Source organism: Anoplolepis gracilipes, chromosome 1 (genome assembly GCF_047496725.1).
Source record: "Anoplolepis gracilipes chromosome 1, ASM4749672v1, whole genome shotgun sequence".
In the NCBI taxonomy this organism is placed as follows: Eukaryota; Metazoa; Arthropoda; class Insecta; order Hymenoptera; family Formicidae; genus Anoplolepis; species Anoplolepis gracilipes.
The window spans coordinates 8,114,280-8,138,799 of record NC_132970.1 but is presented as its reverse complement, the minus strand read 5'-3'; the positions used below and the strand labels follow the sequence as shown (position 1 = coordinate 8,138,799).

At 38.1% G+C, this 24,520-nt stretch overlaps 1 long non-coding RNA gene across 6 annotated transcripts in view; it reads left to right on the top strand.

Annotated features, from left to right (window-relative positions):
• Positions 1–24,520, top strand: part of LOC140669956 (uncharacterized) — a 238,941-nt gene that overhangs the window by 135,769 nt on the left and 78,652 nt on the right. For all 6 annotated transcript variants that reach the window (XR_012047461.1, XR_012047447.1, XR_012047462.1 and 3 more), the window contains one exon: positions 19,359–19,488. This is a non-coding gene — a long non-coding RNA (uncharacterized lncRNA). The remainder of the gene's footprint in view (positions 1–19,358; positions 19,489–24,520) is intronic.

Here is a 24,520-nt window from a genome sequence, read left to right as displayed (position 1 = left end):
AGCGAGACGCATGGTTCGACGAGAACCATTCTGACGAAGCTCGCAATTGCGTAGCATCGGTAAAAGCTATCTTTTGCATTTAACGACGTGAGCTGCGTTCTTTTTAACAAGAATAATTAAAATGGTTGTCATGCACGCACACTAAACTAAACTCGACCGCTGGTTGTGCATATTCTCGAAGATAATTTAAATACCATGCTTTACGATATTTAGGAAGCTGTAATGAATAATATTTGGGAAAAAGCATTAAAATTTCTTGTTAGATAAATCAATAGGATTTTTGTTTTGTAGCAGGGTGGTCGAAAAACCCCAATCGCGCGTGTAGCACCCTTTTAGATTTATTTCAAACTAAAGACTTTCCATTAAGACACTCCCATGAGTTCTCATCGAGATAGAATGGAAATTTATTTTACCCTAACCCTCTTCAAAAAAAAAAAAAAAAAAGGAAAATTATCCTGCGCGCGGCAGGTTGAAAATTCAAATGGATATTTTCACGAGAATACTTCGCATTTTTCTTCTTCCGAGACCGAGACCTGAATATTCAAAAATCTCCAGGTGCAACCTACGACGTGTGAGACGCTTGTTTTTGCGAAGAAAGAGAGAAACTGTATATTTTGAAATGTATATTTTGTTACACGCTGTTGGAGTTTTAGCGAGCTTTATACGTTCTACCTCGTGGCCGACTGCCCAAAAAGGCGTGTCTAAACAATGAAGTTTATGGTTGAGGCCTGCGGGAGCGGCTATTAAAACAATCGACAGTCGCGCTTGCTTGCGGGGGATGCAAATGTAGGCACGAGCACAATGGTTTTCGGGAGAGGTCGCGGCAATAAATACCAGCATAATTGCCAGCCTCAAAAGTTAGGATCCTTTCACGTGCAACTTTCCTCTTTTTTCGTGTCACGATAGGCTCTTCGCATCTATGGGCTTGTTCGCAGGATTAGATTACAAGACTAGATTGCAATACAGTTTTGTTTTACTTTGTTTGTTGTTAAAATGAATCATTAAACTGATTTAAAATAAGTTTGGAATAAATATCACAAAATATAATTTTTTATCAATTTAAAAAAAAAAATATTAAAGAAAACATTTTAGTATGTAATACTATAATATTATATGTACTATAGAATACCTATACGTTAATATGTATGCAGTAATATTAGGCAAAATAAAAAATCTCTGCTGTTTCTTTTTTTAAAAATGTAGATTATATTATTAGAAAATTATCACTATCAATAATAATTACATTATTAATCACAATTATTACAAAATTATACAAGTATGAATAGAATACTAATGTTGTGCATTACTGCAGAAACGAATTACGAATCTCGAAAGAAAAAGCAGGCTTGTGGTACCAAAGCAAATTATGCTGCGCGCGCATATGCGTCACCACACCCGCCAAATGGCCAATTCGTGTTTGCAGATTGCCTCTATCTCGGCACCCTGTCGCGCCCAGAGATTGCAGTTTCCTCTTTCCACTTTGGACGAAAACGAATAAGCTAACGGGGGGAGAGAAACGCAGACCAAATAAGAGCGTTCTTATTTTTCTCTCGAAGCGAATTTATGTGATCGCATTTGTAACATTTGAAAAAAATCTATATATGATTGCTTTAGAAAAAAAAAAAATAATTCCATTTCCGTATAGAACACAATACCACGAGTTATTATTGTACGAAATGTACTTACGGATAATGACTTTGTGAAGGCGCGAGTTCGGCACGAGCGAGTAAGCTGGAATATTTGCCGGAGGCGAGCACAGGCGCCACGCCTCTGAAAGTCGTCGCGCCGGCTTTTCTGAAAGCCGTGTCGGCGCTAAAGCACCGAAGCCGGATTAAAAATGCCGTTGGGAACAGGTCGCGTATTATTATCGCGGCACAATGACGGAAACGACGGCCCGATTGCGAAGTCCTCTTGGTCGTTCGAGCGCGCCAGATTTTATTAGTCTCCCCGGTCACCTTTTCTTTTCCTTGGGCCGATCGAGCCGATTTAATTCACGACGAACGCTCGGCGCGAATACAAACGCGTTTTTAAACACGTCGAGCCACCAGCTGAGACCAGAATTCCAAGAATGGCGAAAACAGCGATAAATTGTCGATTATCGTGCTCAACGTCCTTCCTTTCGTATGCTCGTTTTCTTTCATTACGCACGCGGTTGTATTGTATGTTGTGCGTGCGCATCGCGCGGCCACGCACGTGCCTTGTTAAGGATATCTCCAAGACGCGTTTCATTCGAGAACTGGAATATGCAAGGCACACGCAAGGCTTGAACACCTACCTTTGTTTCTTTTTATTCGATGTTACAGAAGCCCAAAATTATATATAAATTATTCTCGATTGTTCATTATCTCGGTATATTCTTAGTGATTATTAGTGTCAAGATATAAGCATGATTCAATAAAATTTTACATAACCGATATTATTTCACTTATGTAAACAAAAGAAATACGAAATAATTGTTAACTGAAATTTTGTTACGGACGTTCTTGTAACAATTCTTGCTGATAAATCTTTTAAAATCGTATGTATATGAATATTGAAAATTATATGCGTACATTGCGTGAGATAATATCGAAAACGTTTGATTGTCGTGATAGTTTGTTTTTGAAAATAAAGTGTAAAATTAAGGTTTTGTGTTTAGATCGACTATCGAATAATGTGTGCGATTTTAGAGTTATCTCATTTTTTCACGCAAACGTATAATGTCCATGAAAAATATGATGAATAACCTACTTCACCTCTACATTACCAGAAAGCAGATCAAGGATTTTCTTGTCATATCATTGTTTATTTGTATTTCACGATAAGATTTTTGAAAATTGTAGTGGTTAATGATTGTATTTTAAGTGAGTTAAGCACAATTAAAATACTTTTTGTCAGTTTTTATTTAATTGTCAAATTTTTATTAAAGTTGCACATATTTAAGTTATTAATATCTTTTAATAAAAAGTATTACATTTATTGCCGAAATGCAATAATCTGAAAAAAGCAACGCGCTACTTTGTTTTTTTTTTCTTCGAAGATAACCGGTTTGAAGTTTTTTTATGGCTCTCTCCTTATGTATACGTATTTATTTTTTTCATAATGCATCACAAATATCGTTAACTAAAGAATCTTTAATGAAACATTGCTGATCTCGTCAGCACGAACGAGACGCTGCTTCCGCGTTCGAAGATATTCATGTGCAATTATGTTGCGGATAATTGCCTGTAAAAACCCATTATCGAGAATCTCTGAAGAAGCCTTGTAGATAATTGTCTAGGATAGCGTTTCTAATATGTATGTACATGTATTGAACTCCGTATTACGATTGTCCTCGATATCGATTAATTCCATTCGCATGTATCGCGCAACGCCACCGGATGTGCTCAAAGATAACCCAACACGATAAGTTCTCGATAAAGTTGGCTGTGAGTTTTTTCAATAAAAATCCACTCGACGTTCTAAAGGTCTTCACGACAAAGACGTACATATGTGGATCCGCGTGTTGGAATCCCGGTTAAAGTTACTCCAAAATCGTGGGTCCTCGATTGTTTAGGCTACGTCGAAGGATTAACGAACTCCCGGCGTCGGGCTAAGTCGAAAACGTCTCATGAAATATTTCTAAACAGGCGCGGGCAGTTCCGTCCCGTTGAGACCGCGGAGCCAAAGCACGCGTATAATAATAGCTAATAAAGTGAACGTAAAAGAGGGAGAAAGCCGGGAGAGGTCCGCGGTATGGCAGGTGGCCCTTCGGTCTTCCATGAGGCACACTCCTCTTCGTTGCCCGAAAACCAAACTGGTGCCCTCGCCTCCGGGCCCACGCGAGAGCAGAGAGTCTCCTCCTCGTCTCGAAGTGGCTTTTGTCTGCCCGACCGGAGCGACAAAAAAATAACGCGCTGCGAGAAGAGATCGTGGGCCTCTCTCCTGAACGAGAACTTAAAACGTTCTTTAACCTTTGAGTGGTATCCTGAGAGAGAACACTCAAGGCGGCCCTTCGTTATCGAGGGCGGCGGCGAACGTCGCGCCGGTATAAGAATGGAACCGAGAAAAGAATACAAATTCAAATATAAGGATCTCAACAAACTGATGCTCACATTTTTTACCCCGCATTTAGTTTTTTTTTTCAAGCGTATATTAATAATAATTAACAGAAAAATATTTGATAATTTTTTTAAAATAATTTAAGTATAATACGGGATAGTTTCGTAATGTTTCAAGAGATATTATGTACATCGACATTTCTCTACTGCCTCGAGCAGGTCGCGCTGGGTACATAAAGGATATAATCGTGAGGGACTCGGGGGCGCGCACGTGCGCGTCAGGACATGTTGTATTATTATGATATAAGACCCGCGTGGCCAGTATAAAGCATAAGCCGCTGTTCGGGACGGTCGGCTCGCACGCTGCCGAGAGCGTTGTTCGGAATATACGGCGCCACATTACCGTCAACGCCTGGCTCCTATGATCCCTCCGTTGCAACTTCGTAAGCGAAGCGTACTCGAATAATTTAGCTCCAAGATCGCAGCGGTCGCGACATAAAATAGGTATACTCGCGGGCCGCCACGTGTAATTTCTCGCGCCCACGCGAGACAAAATGTTTCCTATTGAGTTATATACATTCGACGTTTCATATCTGCGACGTAAAACTTTACGTCCGCGCGTTCCTATCGATCGACCCCGAATACGAATCCGATCGAAGATTTTTACGTCGTGAATCGCACGTAAACGCGCGTAAAATCGTAATAAAATCGAACGCGAGCTCCGGCGCCGCAGACTGATGGTAAACGGACATATTGTCAATCCTTTAAGAGTGAAACACGCGCTTACGTAAACCTCGTCGTCGTGAGTTGCAGACCAGGCGTGCTTTACTTTCGAGCCAAGATTCTTATCGTCGCTGTTTACGTCCATTTATTTAACATCGCACGTTCAACTTTCTCGCGCCCAGATATAACGCCGAAACACACACGCGCTGAAATACTCGCTTACATTGACGACGATGAGGATGTCGCGTCTGCCTTACTTTATTGCCACGTGCGATATAATCTCTGATAAAAGCACGCCTTCTCTGGTGTCTCGGCACGATCTCGTGTCTTCGTGATCGACACCGAGTCCAATTTTAGTACGCGCCAGATCATAGTAAAATTTCATACTTTTTCCCACGATGATATCACGTTGATCAGCGATAGTCGTGCAAGAGTTCAAATCCGAGGGATGTATTGTAGAATTAGGAGAGAAAGACGAACAAGGGGAAAGAGAAAGAAAGTATAAACGGCGAACAGAGATGGTCCCTAAGTTTCCATATCCCGCCCACGCGGCCAGACAGAATAAAACTACTCGAGGACGGTCGTAAGTATCGAGAAAGTACGCACTCGTGCCGTACTGGAGAAGAAACGACGAGCACGAGGGAAGACGAGGACGAGCGAAAGCAGAACGATAGAGCCTCGGGGAGGGACGTGAGGAGAAAGAGGAACGTGGCGGGTCGGCTATGCCACGTAACGCTGTTTTACAGCTTCTTCGGTCCAGTTGTTGCGTTAATGTCCTCATACGCTCAGCGTGGGCGCGACCGATCCGCGACACGGTCTGACATTACTTCGCGTGCCACGCAATTGCGTGCGAAGGGCCCAAGTTGCGATTTACGAGGCGACGGCTTTAGAACGGACAGAGGTGAGAGAGCCATTTATTCCGAGACAGCATCCCCTCGGGAAAGAACGGTGCAAGATATATATTATGAAGCACCTTTGATTCGCAGTATGTGATATATTTCTGATTCTTGTACATTTGCAATATATTGTACACATGACTTATTTACAAAGAAGAGATTCTTCAACTATGTAGCGATATTTGGGTCCATGTTTCCTCTTTCTCTCTGGAACCGCCTCGTAGCAACCTGCTGTGGGTCGTCCCGGGGTCTCCTCGCCCACGCGTCGATACTTAGCGGCAGTCCTGCTGCCGCAAAGACGGTTATTAACGGTTATTACGTTACGGCTATTTGTCGATGAAAAAATCGCCTCGAACATCAACGAAGCTGTTTGCGATAAACGCGGAGATTCGTGCTCAGACGACGAGAGATTTATTTTCCGGCGCAGCGAAATAAATAAAGCTTTGAGTTTATATGCGAGGCAAGTAACAGGGGAGACTGATGGCTAATTACCGGGACTTTACGTAGCTAGAGAAAGGTGATTACACGTTGAAGAGACACGTATGTAACGTCTAAATGGATTGTAAATTTCGCCAGAGTCGACCCTCGCGTGATCTTCTACCGGTTACGTTCTTAAATTTTATGCCTTCCTTCAGTACCTTCGATGCCCCTGTGAATATAAACGTATTAATAATTTAGTATGCCGCGCGGTGGCCGGTAAAGATAATACATAAATTAGCAGACACAGCCGTTGCGGTTGCGTTTATGAGAAAGAGAGATGATTTTTTAAAAATAGATTTAAAAAATAATTTTTATATAGTAGCTACAAGTTTATTTGAGTCGAAATTTTGCTTTTATTTTTAATCTCAGTTTTCTCTCATTTATAGCTTCTACAGGATTTCGATACGCTTAATTTATAAGAGTTATAATGTATGGAAATTAAGTCCCCATTTGTATTTTAAATAGGCATCTCATTTTGTACTTCAAATGACAATATATATAAAATAATTTTTCAGAATTTCTCATCTTTAAATATTTAAAAAAGAAGTTTTCGGTACAACTATAAATAATTTTAAAAAAGAAAGCGATTCGACTATTTAAAGTGTCAAAATAGATAAATCATAGTTGAACGAAAATTGAGATCGCGATAATACAACATAATAGAAGAAAAGATTCAAACTTGTTTTGACGTAATGGACCTTAATTTTTTCTCTTGTGATAATTAATATTAATAAGCAATGCGATAATCAACACGTTTGTCGCATTTTATTTCACAGGATTTTTTATCATGGTGTTTTTTTTATGTTTCATATCAATTCTACAAATTTTGTTGCGTTCTAGCGGTTGAAACCGCGTGTCGATAAGATATTTATAGTACGGAATTTGTGAAGTGAATGAGAAGTTCTTCCCAAATTCAGGTATCCCGAGCGTCAGCTTCTTTACCTCTCGACAGAATCACTCGTCGTGAAACACGGCAGGGATGCTGCGCGTCCTGTGTTTCCCGCCCCGCCCGCCCTTTGTTTCCATAAATCACGGACCCGGCAGAGTTCCGCCGAGAATGGGCAGGTGCTCGTGCACCCACTGTCACGCTCCGTGCACCCGTGCCCGCAACTCTTCCTCCTCCTTCTCCTCTCTTCTTTCTCATCCTCGTCCTCTCGAAATCCTGCCTCCTCCGGTCTCCTCTCGACGTCTCGCCTGCGCCCGTTCTCCTTTAAGTGCTTTTTTATGTGGTTTCGCCGTTTTGTTTCGACTTGTATTTTTTTTTTCTTTCCGCTTCGCCCAACGGCGACCCCGCTCGCTCTCTTCTCGCCCCCCCCCCCCTCTCTCTCTCTCTCTTGCCTTCTCCTCCCCAGCGTGCGCCTTTACTTTTAGGCTTCCCGGCGTAATTACCGCGGTCTTGCGGTTTGCTAGCGGTTTGTCGGCGGGGCCTGCAGGTGGTCCCTCGTGGAAACCGTTCTAGGTAATGTTCAAGGAATACGAGACGGTGCCACCCTTCCGTCTTTACCGGGTCGCGGTTAATGCCTCGGAACCGTCTGGTGGAAATTTGCGATAGTCGACCGTCATCGAGACTGTCATCCAACCGCTTCTCAGAAGTGTCTTCTGTGGTTTTCGATCGCTGTTTCGTCGCGCGGAATGAAATAGAAACACGAATGACCCGAAAGTTTCGATAATTTTCAATGTTCGACATACATGTATATACAGGAAAGATGTTATTAGTATTGCAAAACACATTATATTTTGATCTTAAATCAATTTTTTTATTTGTATAGTAATGCTTATTTTTGTTGTTTACGTTTTCACGTTTTAAAAAAATTTATAGTATATAAATGTATATCTTTACGGATGTGCGAAAATTTTATTCGAAAACTTTTACATTTATTAAAATTCATTGCGACGTATATTTAACTTATCCTGTGCTTAAGTCATTTTACTCCCAATACTGTAATTGGCATTTCAACATGTTGGTGATTGAAATATCTCGATTTATATCGGTATCCGTTATATTCTTGATGCACTTCTCACACCCGAATCGACCAGTTGCACGTATTTCGTCCACACGCAGAATGCACGAACAGGTGGCATCGATTACCGAGGCATGTGCTCCGAAACTTCCGCGATTTTTTACCTCATGGAGGTAATAAAGATACACGCACGTAATCCACACGCGTGCGTGTAAATATAGCGCTGGCAGAGTAATTTCGCGAAGAAACGGAGAGCCGAGCGTCGATTTACGTCGAGAGGGGGGACGTTCCCGTTCGGCTCGCGAACGACTCAATATGACAATTTAAAAGGGGGACAAAAATATTGATAAGTGCGACAACAACCGCGAGATTTTTATGACAAATATTTTGCTATCTGATGACATCGCAGACGCTTTTCTTCCAACTTTGAATACGCCACTTTCTCACTGTTATCTCGCGTTACACAGCCACTGAATATTTGATACAAGCTTTTGCGTGCGCGTGCCTTGTATTCTTTAGGTATATCCAACGTGAAAAATTTTTAGATACAAGCCACACTGTGTGCAAAGTAGCAGTCAAGTAATCTCGGATCTACATGACGTGTTGCAACCCATTTTCATATTTATCCTCGAGTTGACTACGAATGTACGCGATTGAAATCCGAGATAGACTATATTCCTTTTTTTCTTAGCCTAGTCATAACTTAGATAATACGTCATAATACTGTTGCTCTTATATCCTTTCAACATATTTCTGCATTTAATACGAGATCTTTCTTTACTGAAATATAAAAAGATATAAAAAATATATTTTTATATGCCATTATACAGTGCGAAAAGGGTCATCATGTATTAGTCCGAGAAGCGATGCCAGACATGCTATTATCAAAAAATTGCTTCACTGCAAATCAGATTGCTACATTCAAGTGGGCGGACAGACATCACATTCCCAACGGCTGTCCGCACCTTTTCATTGCGAACGTGTCTAAAACGCGTGAAAGATCGAGGCCTACTACTCCACGCGTGGATATCACGAGGGCGTCTCTCGGGAAAAGGGGCGATTCAGCGAGTAACCGCGATACAAAGAAAGAGAGTTTCTACTCGCGAGTCATCGGGGGAGCTCGACCGACGTGCAAACGCGATGCACTTTGACTTTTACGCCGTTAAATAAACGTTTTATAATGATGCTGCAGTATCTCGAGAACTCGTTTCGTCCATTAGTCGATGGTGCACCTGTAGCGAGAAACGAGTGTGGGGGTGTGCGCTTCGAGAAAGGGTTGGATCGACCCTCTAATTTGTACTTCCCGAGATAGACCTTTCTCGATTCAGGTTCGCTCGGGGTCAAAGCTTCAAATATAGCTCTTCAGCTACCACCGGATGTGCCCCGGAAAAAAGAATCATTATCTAAAGAATAATCTGGTATTTATATAATAATAATCCAAGATATATAAAATATATCATTATATATATTTATTTTTATTCCCGAGCAAAAATAGATAGAAGATTATATATTCGGCCATATATAATTACATAAGTCTTGTTTTTCTCAGGTTATTCGTATATATAGATGGCACATACTAATATATGCTAGAAATAAATAAATTATTTATTTTAATTATTTCAATAATTTTCTAGGAAGTCTTTTGCAAAGTGCGAGGTAATTTTTTCGTCGATAAATCGACAAGTATCATTACTGATTATAATTGCTGCGCGTTCTTTCAAACAAAGAGGCCGGAGGAAAGTCCAAGTCTGTCGATAACCTTGTGGCGTACAGTCGCAATCGCGACAGCTAACGATCGATTTTATACTTTGGCACAGATCTGGCGCGAGCTAATCGTTTGCGGATCCCGTACCAGGTTGAAGAGAAAAGGCAGCGGGGAGCCCTGGTGCTCTTCTCATTCCCCGGAATTCACGAAAAAAATTCCGGAATTTATCGTCGCGATCATATTTACTACCCGATCCGGTATGAATATTCAGTCTTATTTTACGCGCTCGCCGCTTCCTTATGCTCCCCCGGGTCATGGGTTAATGAAACTTGCCGAAAAAAATGCAAATAAGATACGCGGCACAGTGAACGCCGACACTCTGTTGCACTCTCCTCTCTTTGTCCTGGCGCGGCATCATCAACCTTCGAAAGTGCTCTACGGGCCGATAAAAATATCTGAGAGCGCAAATTAGAGGTCCCACCACGCTTGGTAAATTTGGTCGACAACCTTTCACGCGGGTCTTGGTCATGTAATAATTCAGAATACTTTCTGTAAAATTTTCACGCAAATCAAATATTTTGATGCCCGGATCTGATTTTATCGTTTTCGAAAACGATGGCTGGCAATAAAATGGTCGCGCGAATAAATTGAATTTTAAACTGTTTTCTTTAATAATCTATCATTCGAGAATGACTCAAGTGTTTTGCCATTGGAGGTCAAGATCGAAAGATTCGATATAGGATGATATTCGTTTTACAAAGTGATATAAGATGATTGGGCATTTTTTGCTTTTTTTGATAAATGAACGCGATTTTATGATTGTAATCTTATTATTATAAATATTTTTCTTTAATGTTAGAAACATAATTAAAGAAAGAGAGATCGAAAAGAGATTGAGAAAATATATGATAAGAATGATCAAAAAATGATCAATTATCAGAGATTTATGTTGCGCATGTTGCGCATATTCGTCGATACGCACATTTACGCACGCACACGTGCATTTCGAGAAGACAGGTGCGTATAACACAGCACATCCTCGACGAGTGACATCTGGCAAGGTGGCATTTCCAAGACCGGAAGCAGGATGTAAAACGATGTTAATTGATAAGTAGCGAAATCATCGAGTTGTGAACGCACGGGGTGTTCAGTTTTTAACCGACAAACGCAATTAATTTATTCGAGTAGCAGGCGTAGAAACGTCACGTGAAAACTTTGTCGAGAGACAATATTGAAGATGTGTTGAAAAATTCCTTCACGACTTAACATTCTTTCGTGAAATTAATTTACGAGTCAGTTGTAAATCCTCGAATAAAAAAAATATTCAAAATATAAATACAATATATTATCAGTTAATAGTCGCCAATATCGTTTCGCATTTATGTGAAATACATCTCGACGACGATCTTAAATTATAAAGTTAATGGATTTGGCAAATATTTTGCAAACATTCTGCTTAAATACCTACGTAGGTCCGGACACGATCGCAGCTGCGATCGTAAAATTCTACCCCGCTGTCGCGCGGTAATATTTTTGAAATACTCTTTTGTCCGCTACAGTGTAGTTCGCGAAAGCGGCTTTACCGCGCGGACTCTCTCTTTTTGAAGGGAGAAAAAATATTTGGAAAGTTATATATCGTGCGACTATGGACGCGCAATCGGTGATTTACGCTGCTAATAAAGTTCTTCGAATTAACATAATACTCTCGACCGGTTGTTAAATTCTCAGTTTCTCCGCATTTGATTTCGCAGTAATGTGATGTGATTTATCGTCGCGCCAAATCGAGTCTATTTTAAACAATTTTTTTAAACGGTAGTTATCTCCAAATCTTACGCCCTTTAAACTTATTATATTGAAATATCTTTGCCTTTGAAATATATGACGCTAATACCCTTTCTTTACTAAACTTATATATATTTTTATACATATATAAATGTATATTTATATAATCAGAAATTACAAAATTATGCTTATAGTTGGAATGAGCCGTTATGTCAGAAATTTCTTTTTTTGTGTATTTCTTGAATATTGATGAAAAATCTGGGATCAAATAAAAGATCGACTCGTTTCAATTTTTCAAAATCAGATGGATAATAATATAACACGATTTATATTTATTTTAAAGATTACAATATATTTATATTATATATTACCTACTTGTGGAATCGCTATGTTGTTGCGTACGTCGAAAATGTATGTTCATTAGCCTACATTGTTTTAATTTTAATGACACAAGTTAATTGTCGAGTTGCTCGTGATTTAATTTTATGATCATTTGATTCATGGCATGTTCAAATACCACGTGCTGCTGTTATTTTTGTGCGAAAAACAAGATCTGTCGAAATGAGTATTAACAATTATCACTTCGAGATTCCATATTACCAGCATGAAAAACCGACCAAATGATCAGCTGATGTACAATAATACGATGATCAACAAGCGATAAAATTAACAAAATTCGCTATAGTCTCTTCCGATTCGCTTTTCTCTCTTCCGATCGTACTTAACGATGCAGATAAAGTGTCGTCCGTAAAATAACAATTAAACGATAACGATAATATACAGTCGGCGCGAGGGTTGAAAATTGCCGCTGTCCGAGGCATCCCGTAATACCGTTACGATTTCTCCCCAGAGGAGCTTCAGGCCAAACAGTGTAATAATATCAAAGCATTCTTTCATGATCCCCAAATTTAATCCCACGATTTAGCCAAAGCGGCTTTCGGCGCGTCGTGCGCCAAGTTAAAAGTTTCGCGTCTTTAATATCGCGCATAAAACGCGCAAAGAATTTATGCTTCTCTCGTATTTATTCGATGCTGTTTTAAAAAGGTTTCTTCGATTCGTGGCAACGCCACAACATTCATCGTGGATATTATGCCCGTACTTAACGGCGTTCTGTTTTGTTTCGTCGCGCGGTGGAAAGAGAACGATAACGAAGGCATATACGAGGCGGGAAGAATGAGAAGCGGGAATGAAATAAGTAGCGGTAAGAAAATCAACGCTAGGCTTTCAGCTTACCGGTCGCCGGCTAATTAGACGTAATTAAATCGCGTGAGGTCCGCTCACATCTACTTCTGTGTCTGAGGGATAATGGAAATCCCGCTGTGCCCATATGGACCGCGCGAAATATAACGCGCGACCTTGATTTTACAGAGATATCCTCGTAATCTACCTGCACGAGCAAATTAAACGAACAGGCGAATATATTTTATGACACAAAAGAATATTTTTTGTGTATTTATAACTGTGTTTGACAAAGCTGTAAATAATTATTAAACAAGCCCTAAATAATTATCGAGAGTATTAAACACAAAATTAATATTTGATATATAATTACGCGATATAAATTATACCGAAATTTTTTTTATAAAGAAATAATTATCATAAAAATTAGAATTTTCCTCAAAGTCGTAATAATACACAAATTAGAGAATTCTCGAAGAATTATTTATCACGATAAAAAACACTCAAGCTATAATACGCGATGTGCTTGTCACAAAAAATAGTTGAAATTGATTATAATATTTCTGACAGATAACATTGAATCAGCTTTTTCTATATATAAATCAGAATGTACTTCTTGTAATCATATCTAGTTACTATAATTTTCTGAGTAATAAATTATCAAGAGATTATACGAATATTCTCTTTCTCGCATCTCGCGTTTCTCCATTGAGAATTACAGAATGTACTATGTGGCAGATGGTAAAACGATAGTAATATTGCCGACGAAAACACCATAATGACTAATTTCTCCAAGACACAGAACGAATAATCTTTGATACATGTGGGATTTCTCTCGAAAATAATTTTTCATTATTAATGTAATATGCGTGTATTTATGTGCGTGCATATGTACCTTTTTTTACCTCCTCGGACATCTTTCTCTTTTTACTCATCCTTTGCTATTGCTTTGCTGTTTCTTTTATGACGACACTCACATAATATTCGCAAAAACAGTTAATCATAATCGTGCGCGTACTAATCGGTTATGATTATAAATATATTACGATTGCGTACAACTCATTCTGGACTCATAACAACTTGCGCGGCAAAATTAACACGTCATTCACCGCTTCACTATTTTTTGCAGTATATTATTGTATGTGTTTGAGTGAAGAACAATTGAAAATTAAAATCGATAAAATTTAAGAAATAGACTATTACGTAAGCATTTACATGTAACGCGTTAAATAAATCGTGATTTAACACAGATAGTTTATATGTTTTACTATCTCTTTATTAGCTGCTTATTATATTTTCTAGTTTAGGACTAAAACATGTGTATTTTTTTAGAATTTGCGTCTTATTGTACAATTCACTCATTAATTTATGTATTAATAATCTTTAATTTATTAGAAATGTCGTGTTTTAAGTTCGTTTTTAATATATACGGATATCCATTATTTGCTGCCTCCTAATCCTTCTATATATTTTAAATGGCATACCTAATTGAAAGAATTTTTACGTAAGAGTTGTTACGTTTAAACGATTGCATGTGGATTTCAATTTGTATTTAAATCAAGGGCGATAAAAGTAGACTTTGTTATACAGCGCGTAAGATTTATGATTACTTGCCACGAGAAATATCATGCTTTTTCGTAGAAACCTTGGCGATAGCGATTGTAATGTAGTGTGTAGGTATGTACGCAACCAATACGTTACATGTCTCTTTTAGAAAATTATTACATGTAAATGTCAAGTTGCGTATCGAAATAGGAGAAACGGATTCCGTTTGAGGATTTCAATAAATTGATCGCATAACGAGTTAATTCAGTAATCAATTCATTATATAATTTAATCAGAGAAGGCAATAAAAAAATATCTTTATAGTTAAAAATAATAACAAGAAAAATTTGGTTATTATTTAATTTAATATTTGCAATCGTACATTAATTATCTTAAATTTTACCATGGATCTCGAGTACAGAAATAAAATTCCAAGTTTTAATTATGTCTTGCTGTTCAGTGATCGAATCTAAACAGCGACCCGAAGCTGGATCTACATATCCACAATTATATATTTTATTGCATAGTTTGTGCGCTTATAATTATGGCGGCAATTAGACGCCAGATAATTAATTGGATGCCGGGAGTTATGCACACGCGAAATCTCTTCGATGAGAGGGCATGCCACGCCGCGTTTGAAGAAGGGAGGAAGAAAGGACGGTAGACTCAGAGTGAAGAGAGTGAGAAGGCCCTTCGTGGGAAAGGACGATTCATCGGGCGGGATTCCGGGATAATGCAACCGTCTTATAGAAACGAATGTTCAGGACCCCGGGGAATATCGCGTGACCGCTCGTAAGATGTTCGGAATGTTACTCGAGCACTCGGATAACTGACGGTTATATGCGGCGTAACCTTCCAGCGTTCCATATCGTTAAAAGATCGTATACGTACACACGATGGCCGCCGATATAGCCACGACGAATCGTAGAAGCTCCGGTGACCCCGCGCCCTACCCGGATTCTCGCTCGCTTATCCGCGCCGCGTAATTTGCCGAATTAATTTTCTACGCCGTCGGTTGGCGATCAAAGGGACAGACAGACTCGGGAATTTACGTGGCTCTTTTTTTAATTGGCGGGTCCAAGTTCTCTACACAGACGCTGAACAGAAGCGCGCTGCAAATTTGCACGTGGCTGCAGCAGCAGATTATTGCACAACGAAGACAAAAATAATCCGCAATAATTAATAATAATATTGTATTTTATATTATATATATATATTTTTTCTTTATATATGTATATATATTTTTTTTTCTTTTTTAAATATAAAATTTGAAAATAATGTATCAGTCAATAGCTATTCAAGATGCAATAATCGTAGGAATTAATTAATCGTGCTGATTTTTATAACTAATTGTAATAATTGTACAGAGTACGCTTAGTATTTTTTGTTATTTATCATAATTATGTTCCGAGAGATAATACGATGACACAGACAGCGCTTCGGGCTATTATTTTCCTGCTTGAATCGAACTCTTGCTGAATAACAAATAGCGCGTTATATGCAATATGCAATATACGCAATAAACGAATGTCACTTCCGCTTTTAGACGCACATCCTTTTCTTGCATATTCAAATGCAAAACGTGGAATCTTTGATTATGCATCTTGCTCGATCTTGTTTTATCAGTGCACCACAAATCATCTCGCGAAAAAAAGTTGCGAATGTCTAAACAGCTGAACCACCGTCGTTTACATTGAAAAAAAGACTCATAACATTCAATCTTGTCCATCCTAACGATCATCGCGGAAAAGAAGAGGGAAGGCGAAGCGGATACCGCGGATTCTCTCTCGCAGTGACGCGTGCATGCCGATCTGCATCTCAATTTCGTTTGATCATTTTTGTGCATTCCGCGCTTACAATCTAATGAAATGTTGTGCGCGCATAATGACGCGTTTCCAAGCTTCACAGGCGAAAGGAAATGCAGCGGCGGTTGAAAAGCAGGGAAAATCGTGCGGCTGGTACACAATCAAGTGCAAGCGCGAACGCGGTCCACACATCGGCGTGCGATGCGCCGACCGTGAATCGTCGATGAGGTGGATAATGACGGGTGCGCAGGATGATCCGGGATCGTGCGTGCGCCTTCGGGAAAAGAAGATCCGGCCGATGTCGAAGACGCGCGGAACGCGTTCGACGCGACCACCGACTTTCTCTCTCTCTCTCTCTCTCTCTCTCTCTCTCTCTCTCTCTCTCTCTCTCTCTCTCTCTCTCTCTCTCTCTCTCTCTCTCTCTCTCTCTCTCTCTCTCTCTTTCTCTCGTTGATGCATCACGAATGAAAGATAATCGCCGCGCTCCGGGCGACGAAGGCGTCCACGCTCGGCAAGCGAGGCACACGCTCCGCCACGCTTCGCCATCCCCACCCGCGCCTTAAGGCACCTTCACAGCACCCGCTCGTTTGATGACCTTGTTTGGCAGTAAAGGGCCAGGCAGGATAACGCGATCGAGATCAGTAAAATCAAATTTGTCTCTTTTACGTGAATTCAATAATTGGGCTACAACGATATATCAATTTGACAGATTCGAAACTTTTTGTTTGGATAAAAAAATGCGTATATAATTTTATATTATATAATATTATTTAGATTATGTCCCTTTTTTCGATTATGTTAAGTATAATTGAAAAAATTATAGTCTCATCTTGAGAATATTTCACTTATTTTTATATCTTTCTCCGAAATAAGCATTAAAATAATCCTCTTTAAGAAAGAAATCCTTTAAAGAATAGAGCAGTTTCAGGTATTCTTAACATATAAGAATATATATTGAATGGGATATTTTCTTTACCATTATATTATTTAATATTTGGAATTATTAATCCCAATAATAACAAAAAAATTTTACAAATGGACATTCCCTATTTATTAAAACTTTGACAAGTTAAATATATAATTTTTATATAAACTATAAATAAAGTATTGAAAAAAATATCATGTAAAAAAGAAAATATCCTCTTTGATTAATAATTTTTATTAAAAGAATTTATAAAGTATACATTTCGAGAATACAATGTTTTTAGTAAGTTTATAATCTGATATACTGACCTACTTTGGTAAATCGAATTGCATTTATTATTATGAAATTATAATTTTATATATATTTATATTTTTACTTTATCACTGCTTTTAACGATGTATACATACATACAGCATAAATCGTGCTTAACGAATTCGAGCCGTGCGATACGAGAACTAATTCGACTACGGTTGTATGAGTTATTTTTCAGCGGCACACTCGGCCGCAGGGTAATCATTATCCTTGCGTTAATGTACGGTCCCTTGATTTTAATGTCTCTGCCCGTTGGAAACTTTACGATTCTTCGTTTCCCCAGACTTTATGCGTGTTACGGTTGCGTCGTTGTCTTACCGGTTCGTTAGCGACAGGTTCCACCTTGCGTCTTCACTGCGGAGAGAAAGAAGCGAATTATTTCGCTCGCGAAATTATCGTCATCACATCTGCTTCTGTCATATTAAAATTTTGCAGTTTATCATTACTATCATAGATTGCAACTAATATTTTTAAACTTTTATAGCATGCTTTTGCAAAAATGAAGTAACATAATCGAAAATGCTTCTAATTTTCCTAGTGATCAGCGACAATTTTATAAATCAAACATGCATAATTAAAGAGGAGAAAGATTATTAAATGCTTTGAAAAAATGTAGTTAATATAAGTGAAATTATTTATCATTAAATATAATGTGAAGATTTATATTTATACTTGAGAAAAGATGCATATATGTATATAAACAATTTTTTTTACTTGTACATCTATTAAATTAGTGGCAAGAGCATATATTTTTACTTTAACTAGTCAGAATGTTTTATTACTATATTTTTATTACTCTTAAAACAAAGATACGAAATCTTTTTATTAATTTACAGCTATTAATAATAATAATAAAAGTGTCATGTACTTTTAAGCAACAGTTTTAATATTATGTAAAAATTTTATGACGCGTGAAGAACCATGTCGAAAATGTTCTGGCAAAATAACGAATTCCGTTATATTTACGTGTTTCGGCTCTAAAGTGTTTTTTGCACGGTCGCTTCGAGGAAATTATGAATTAATTGAAATTATCCTTCTTATACGAGTCATTTCATCACGTATTGTTTTACGAATACCTTATTTTTTACATCTATTTCAGCGAGTTTATCACTATATGTATATGCGCTTTGTGCATTTTTTATTTTCATCTGTGCAAGTATACATATGTTTATAGTTGGAATTAATTAATAGATATTTTAAAATCTCAATTTGATGCAGAATTAATCATTTTTTTCATTTTATACAATGAAAAATGATTTCCAATATCGCAACCAGTTAGCATTCAAAGGTCCACCAACGTATTCAAAGATTGCAACGAAAGGAGCGAGAATATAACTCTATAGCTAAAGAAGGTAAATATTCACATAAAGTTACCCCTTTCAGAAGTCAATGACCTTGACATATGTTGTCACCACCATCACCACCATAATTGCAAGAAACGTCAATTTAAAAAATTTTTTATAACTTTTTAGTACACAACGAGCGACGGCTAAAACCTTTTAAGCGTTACTCAGAACAGTGACAACATATGTCAAGGTCATTGACTTCTGAAAGGGGTGACCTTATATGAATATTTACCGAGATTTATTGTACGCGCATACGTATAAAAGAACTCGCGGCCACAACATGCGTGTTCAGTCCTCTTATAGGACTGACCCGATTGTTACGACTTTACGCTGACTTTTGCACGCGCAAAACTTGCGGGGCCGCCACGAGCGTTCGTGCGAATGAAACGTAGCGAGAGAAAGAGAGAGAGAGAGAGAGAGAGAGAGAGAGAGAGAGAGAGAGAGAGAGAGAGAGAGAGAGAGAGAGAGAGAGAGAGAGAGAGAGAGGGAGGCGGCAAAGCAGAGCGAGTAAGAGCTGCCTCGAGCTGATCCAGTAAAATTGCGTAGGCAGATTACTCGAGTTGTTACTCCTGCCTATTACTCGCGCGCAGAGCACTTCGAGCTATCGACAGAAATCCACGCTCGATCGCAAGATTCTTCTGCTTTCACTCGATGATTCTGACGACGGTAATTTCTTTCAGATTGCTTCTCGTCGATGATACCGAATATTCCGATTATCGACGCCCGTTCCTGTAATGAAACGTTTGCGATCTCACGATGCGAACAAGTTTGCGCTCTTATATCGAAATGTGAGGAGATGAATTCTTACACGTGAGTACAATTATATTTTTTTATCTAATTTGTCATTTTCCTATGATGAATATATATATACAATGCATATACAAATATATAATATACAATGCATAATTAATAGCTATTATAATCTCAATTTGATACAGAATAATTTTGTTAAATAGTTTCTTCTATTCTGAACAAGAGATGATGCAATTAATTAATAAAATAGTGACCAAAGACTATAATAATTAATTGAATAAATGACAGGAGCGAGAATATTACTAAAACCAGAGAATATTTCATGCTATTACATTAATAATCAATCAAGACACGTTTCTATTTTCCGCGAAAAGATTTACTACATGACACATACGTCGTAAGCATCGAATAATATATGGTTTTAGGTCGCGACGAGCGATTATGATAGGTAAATATTCCTATAACCGCAAAACTGCTTTGTTAGTACAATCGTCACGAGAAACGTTTTATTTCATTACCCAAGTGACTTTGTCACAAGACATACATCAGCGCAACCGCGAAACATCCGCCGATGCCGCGTGCGTTTCGTAACTTCGCAGGCTCGCTGGAAATCCTCCGAAAATATTGCAACTCACGTTTCGGGAAGACGTGATCGATAAATACGCGCTTTCTTCCCGACAGGTAGTCTTTCGCTTTGCGAAATGCGTCGAATTTCCCGGTCCTTCCTCGACGCGGGGGTTCATCACCGATCTTTTGTGATCTCGGTCAGGCGGTATCCCATAGGATTAACCCAGAGCAGGACCAGCCGAAATCGTGCTGACGCCGGGCACGCGCTTCATGCTGCGAAATAACGGTACCGGCCGTTCGAGATTTTAAATCTCTCCTTTTCTCTCATCCTCTCGGTATATAACCGCACGCCGTATGGCGACCAGCAAAAGCGAAAAAGACGGGGGGGGGGGGGAGGAGGAAGAGAAAGAAGAAGAAGGGATTCCGCCGCGCCTCTTCGTAACAGATCGTGTCATTCGCAGATGGACACGGCATGACGCTGGTGAAAAAAGTAACATAGCGGTTAATCGCTGCGGCGAATTCGCGGAAGAAATGCAGGACGATCTTGAAGGAAAATCTCGGGTCAGATTAGATTACTTCGAACAAAGAAGTGTAAATGTTTCTTTCAAATGTATTCGTGATGGACGTTAGATTGACATTGTTTTTGCTGGTTGTATTTTACCGTTATTTGAAACTTATTTTTAGTCAAGGTTTTCAAAAAATTATTAAAGATTAAAATATACGGATTGTGCGAAAGGGAGACGCATATATGTAGAGATGATATGGGAAAAGTTATATTACAAATATCTATAACATTACAAATTCGTGTAGCAAATTATTAAAATCTTTCATTTTCTTAAATCGTTATCGTTATAGTATTTAATTCATTTGGCGTTGTTAAAGTTTTACAAGCACTTTCCATTAATAAAGCATTCTTTGCCACTTATTTTATGCAGATAATAAAACTTAACGAAAAGTTTAAGAGTGTCTCGTTAAGTTATATTACCGAATAAGTAACCTCCATTTCAGATTTTTATATTTATGCAGTAACTTAAGCACTGTAGAACAGGTTGCACATTGTATATGTCCTGCGACGAAAATTTTGCTTAATTTGCGTTTTCCTTTTTATTATTAATTAGCCAATTTACGTAAGTGTCAATATTCTTGATAATTAAATATAATTGTCGAATTATCCTGATGACTTGCACCAGTCGATTTAAAAGATACGTGCTTTAATTGCAATCCAGATGCTACATTACGGTGCTGCATTCCATTGCAAGAAATTTTTATTTTGTTGGAGAAGTTGTTTAATTACCCATTTTTATCCGCATAATCATTAAACTCGTGAACTAATTTCAAAAAAAATAATTTAAAATTTACAATACATATATGATGCCAGTGTCGTGTTATGAGGTATCTCTGTAGTTCGTGAAAGCACGTTTCTTGAGTCTTTTCTTTGTTGAGAAGTTTCAAAACTTGCTACGCATTTCGACCAGTTCTAAACCCGATAAATTTTGACCATATTGTGGGATCTGCCTGCCAACGCGACGGACTATACATCCTGACAGGCGCAATTATCCAAGGACGAACGAGGAAGCGGCAGGTGATCCCTGCTCGAAGAAGGTATTAGGAGATACACTGATTTCGCCAGGTCTGTCTGGAGACCGGCAAAAACCTAAACTAGCAAATGCCTAGGAGAATGCCTAAGATGTCGGCCGACGTCTGTACCTCTCGTCGACCCATCTGTGCCATTTTCGGCAGGTGAAACGGAATATCGCGAAATGTGAGAAGAGAAAAAGGATTTGGTTATTCGTAGTTGCTGGACCGAGACGAATTCCGCGGCGGGACTCTAACGGAATCTTATCCAAACCGCAAAACCAAATCAATATGTATTTGGATGTTTGATACGTATATATATAAAAGGGACGCGAGGGATTTAAAAGGCGTCGAAAGGATAATGTAAATAATTTTCTTGCGAAAACAATTCAGATATCGACACGAAGATATTATTTATGTCTGTAATAATGTCATTGGTTTGTATTTTAGATAATAAATTGAATATTGCACATAAAATGCAGTAAAATATATAATTAATAATACATATCGAGGGTTTTCAGATCATAGGGGCGTATCCTGAATTTTTTTTGAAAAATGAGATATTATGCCTTAATAAAAGCTCAATACGCCTTGCATGTTGTAACAAAGCTGTATACTAATGGGCTTAATAATTATCGAAATAAATACAGAAATATTTAGATATTTCTACATATGTATTAAATGCAAATTTTTTGAATCGTTTTTTTTCTCATTTTTATAAAATTGCAACAAGTTTACACTTCTATGTTATGAAACCTTCGATATATATTTCAAATAATAAGTTAAACATTGCACACAAAATGCATATATAATTATATCAAAAACTAATATATTAGGCATAATTTTTATTTACGCTATATTTGTGTAACATAAATGATTATAAAATGTTGCATCGTAAAAAATCGAATATTATCTCGAGCTGTAGAACAAATTTGCCCCATTACCATTTTATCGGATATATTTTACTGACGCACGCAGATCGGACTAGTTATATCATCCCTGTTATTTCTCTCGCATGTCGAATTAGAACAGAAACGCACTCAACTACGCTCAGTTGCGAATGGTTTACATAATAGCGGCAGGTGTCCTATTAAGGAATTCTTGAAACTAGTTCTGCACTCACGTCGTTGCGTGCTCGCACTCGCAATCCCTATTATTGGCGGATCGTCCGTGCGACGTTAAATGAATCAGCCATCGGCCGTTTGACGTTTCGCATCCGCGTCTCTAGCAGGCCCGGCGGATATTTCATGGATTATGGGAACCCGCGGGGTGCTAATTTTAACTCCTTACACTCCAATGTCATTATACGGAATACATTGCATTGCGAAACCTTAATTGTCAATTACTATAATGCGGTTGTTATAATTTGTTATAAATTGCTTCCCGGTTGTCGAGAGACTGATCTACTGTTTCGTTCTGGCTTTTATTTTTATACCGAAAATAACATTCGTATACAATATTTGACATATATTAATGGTATTCCTTTTAATTATTTAATTTAATTTTCCTCTTTTGTTTTCTATTTTATAATTATTTGCAAAGTAAGATTTAAATATTTTTTCATAATACTCGAGTAAGTACAAATAATAAAAATGATGGCATTGTGACTGGAACAGTTATATTGAGAATGCTATATAAGAGCATGACAAAGAGGTATATCAGAATAATTCCCTTCTTATACTTATTCTCTTACCTTTCATCTGCTATCGAGTAGATCGCTACGCATGAATACCTTGCGAGTAAGTGGCCTGCGGAATTAAAGGAGACACTCGTTAGTACCAATAATTTACACGCTGTGCCTGTAAATTATATCTTTTTGCGCACGCGTGATAAAGAGCAAAACGAGGGCGCAATTTCTCTTACCGTTCAGCTACAAATTACATTACCGTGGCAAATGGGCTATTACACGAATTCTCAATCTAGTTTCCCGGCTCAATTTCGCGTCTCAATTATTTGTAGACAGTTCACGGCTTCTGGGAGATATTCTTTGACGTAACGAATGAAAGCTTTCAATCTGTTTGTACCTTTCTTACGAGCGCCTCGTGATTGCCGTCTTTTTAATTTTGCGTAATCAACATGACGAAGCAATCTCGTGACGATGCAAAGACAGGCGTTTCACTGTCGTCCGTGTCATCAGAAAAGGCATTTTAATAATAATCGCGAGAGAAAAAAGTTCTCACGGCTCTCTTTCTTTTCTCAGATTTCTCTCGATTTCTTCTCTTCCCACATCTTTTTCATTGCAATAGTCACCATAATCGTCTCAAAACAAATCGCACCGCGAAATTACGAAGAACTGCGTCGCAATCTCCGTTTTATAAAATTGCTAACACTTTTCTTCCTTTCATTGACAGACGTTTTTGCTGTTGACCATTTAAATACAAGTTACTTTACGCCGACGAATAGCCTCTATTACACAGTTATTGACTTTAAGCTTGTGTGCGGAGATACACTTAAACAATTATCTACAGTAGCCCAAGGTTTTTTTGTAACATTTTTATTCAAATATCAAAATGTATGAAAATATAAAAATGTATATTTGCGCGTTATATATAAATTTAATAATAAAACGCATTGCATTTTGGATCGAATAAATATTATATTTACTATATATACAGGGTATCCCGTGAGTGATCTAATCTAGAATGTATTCTAGAGATCACTCTAAGCAAAAAAGTTTATATATACATTATAGATCAATTTAATTTATTGTTAGTTATCGAGATATAAAGAATTTAATTTTTGTTAGTAATACAAAGGTCTAACAACACATTCACCTTTGCCTCGCTCAAAGTACAAGTTTCCATTAGATACGCAATCTGTTATCTCAAATATTTATTTGACATTGAAACATTAGCGTTTGGGTAATGCTAACGTGCTAAGATTACTGCACACATAACCGTATATTGTTATTACTACTACAAATATCTGAATACATTCAATAGATTAT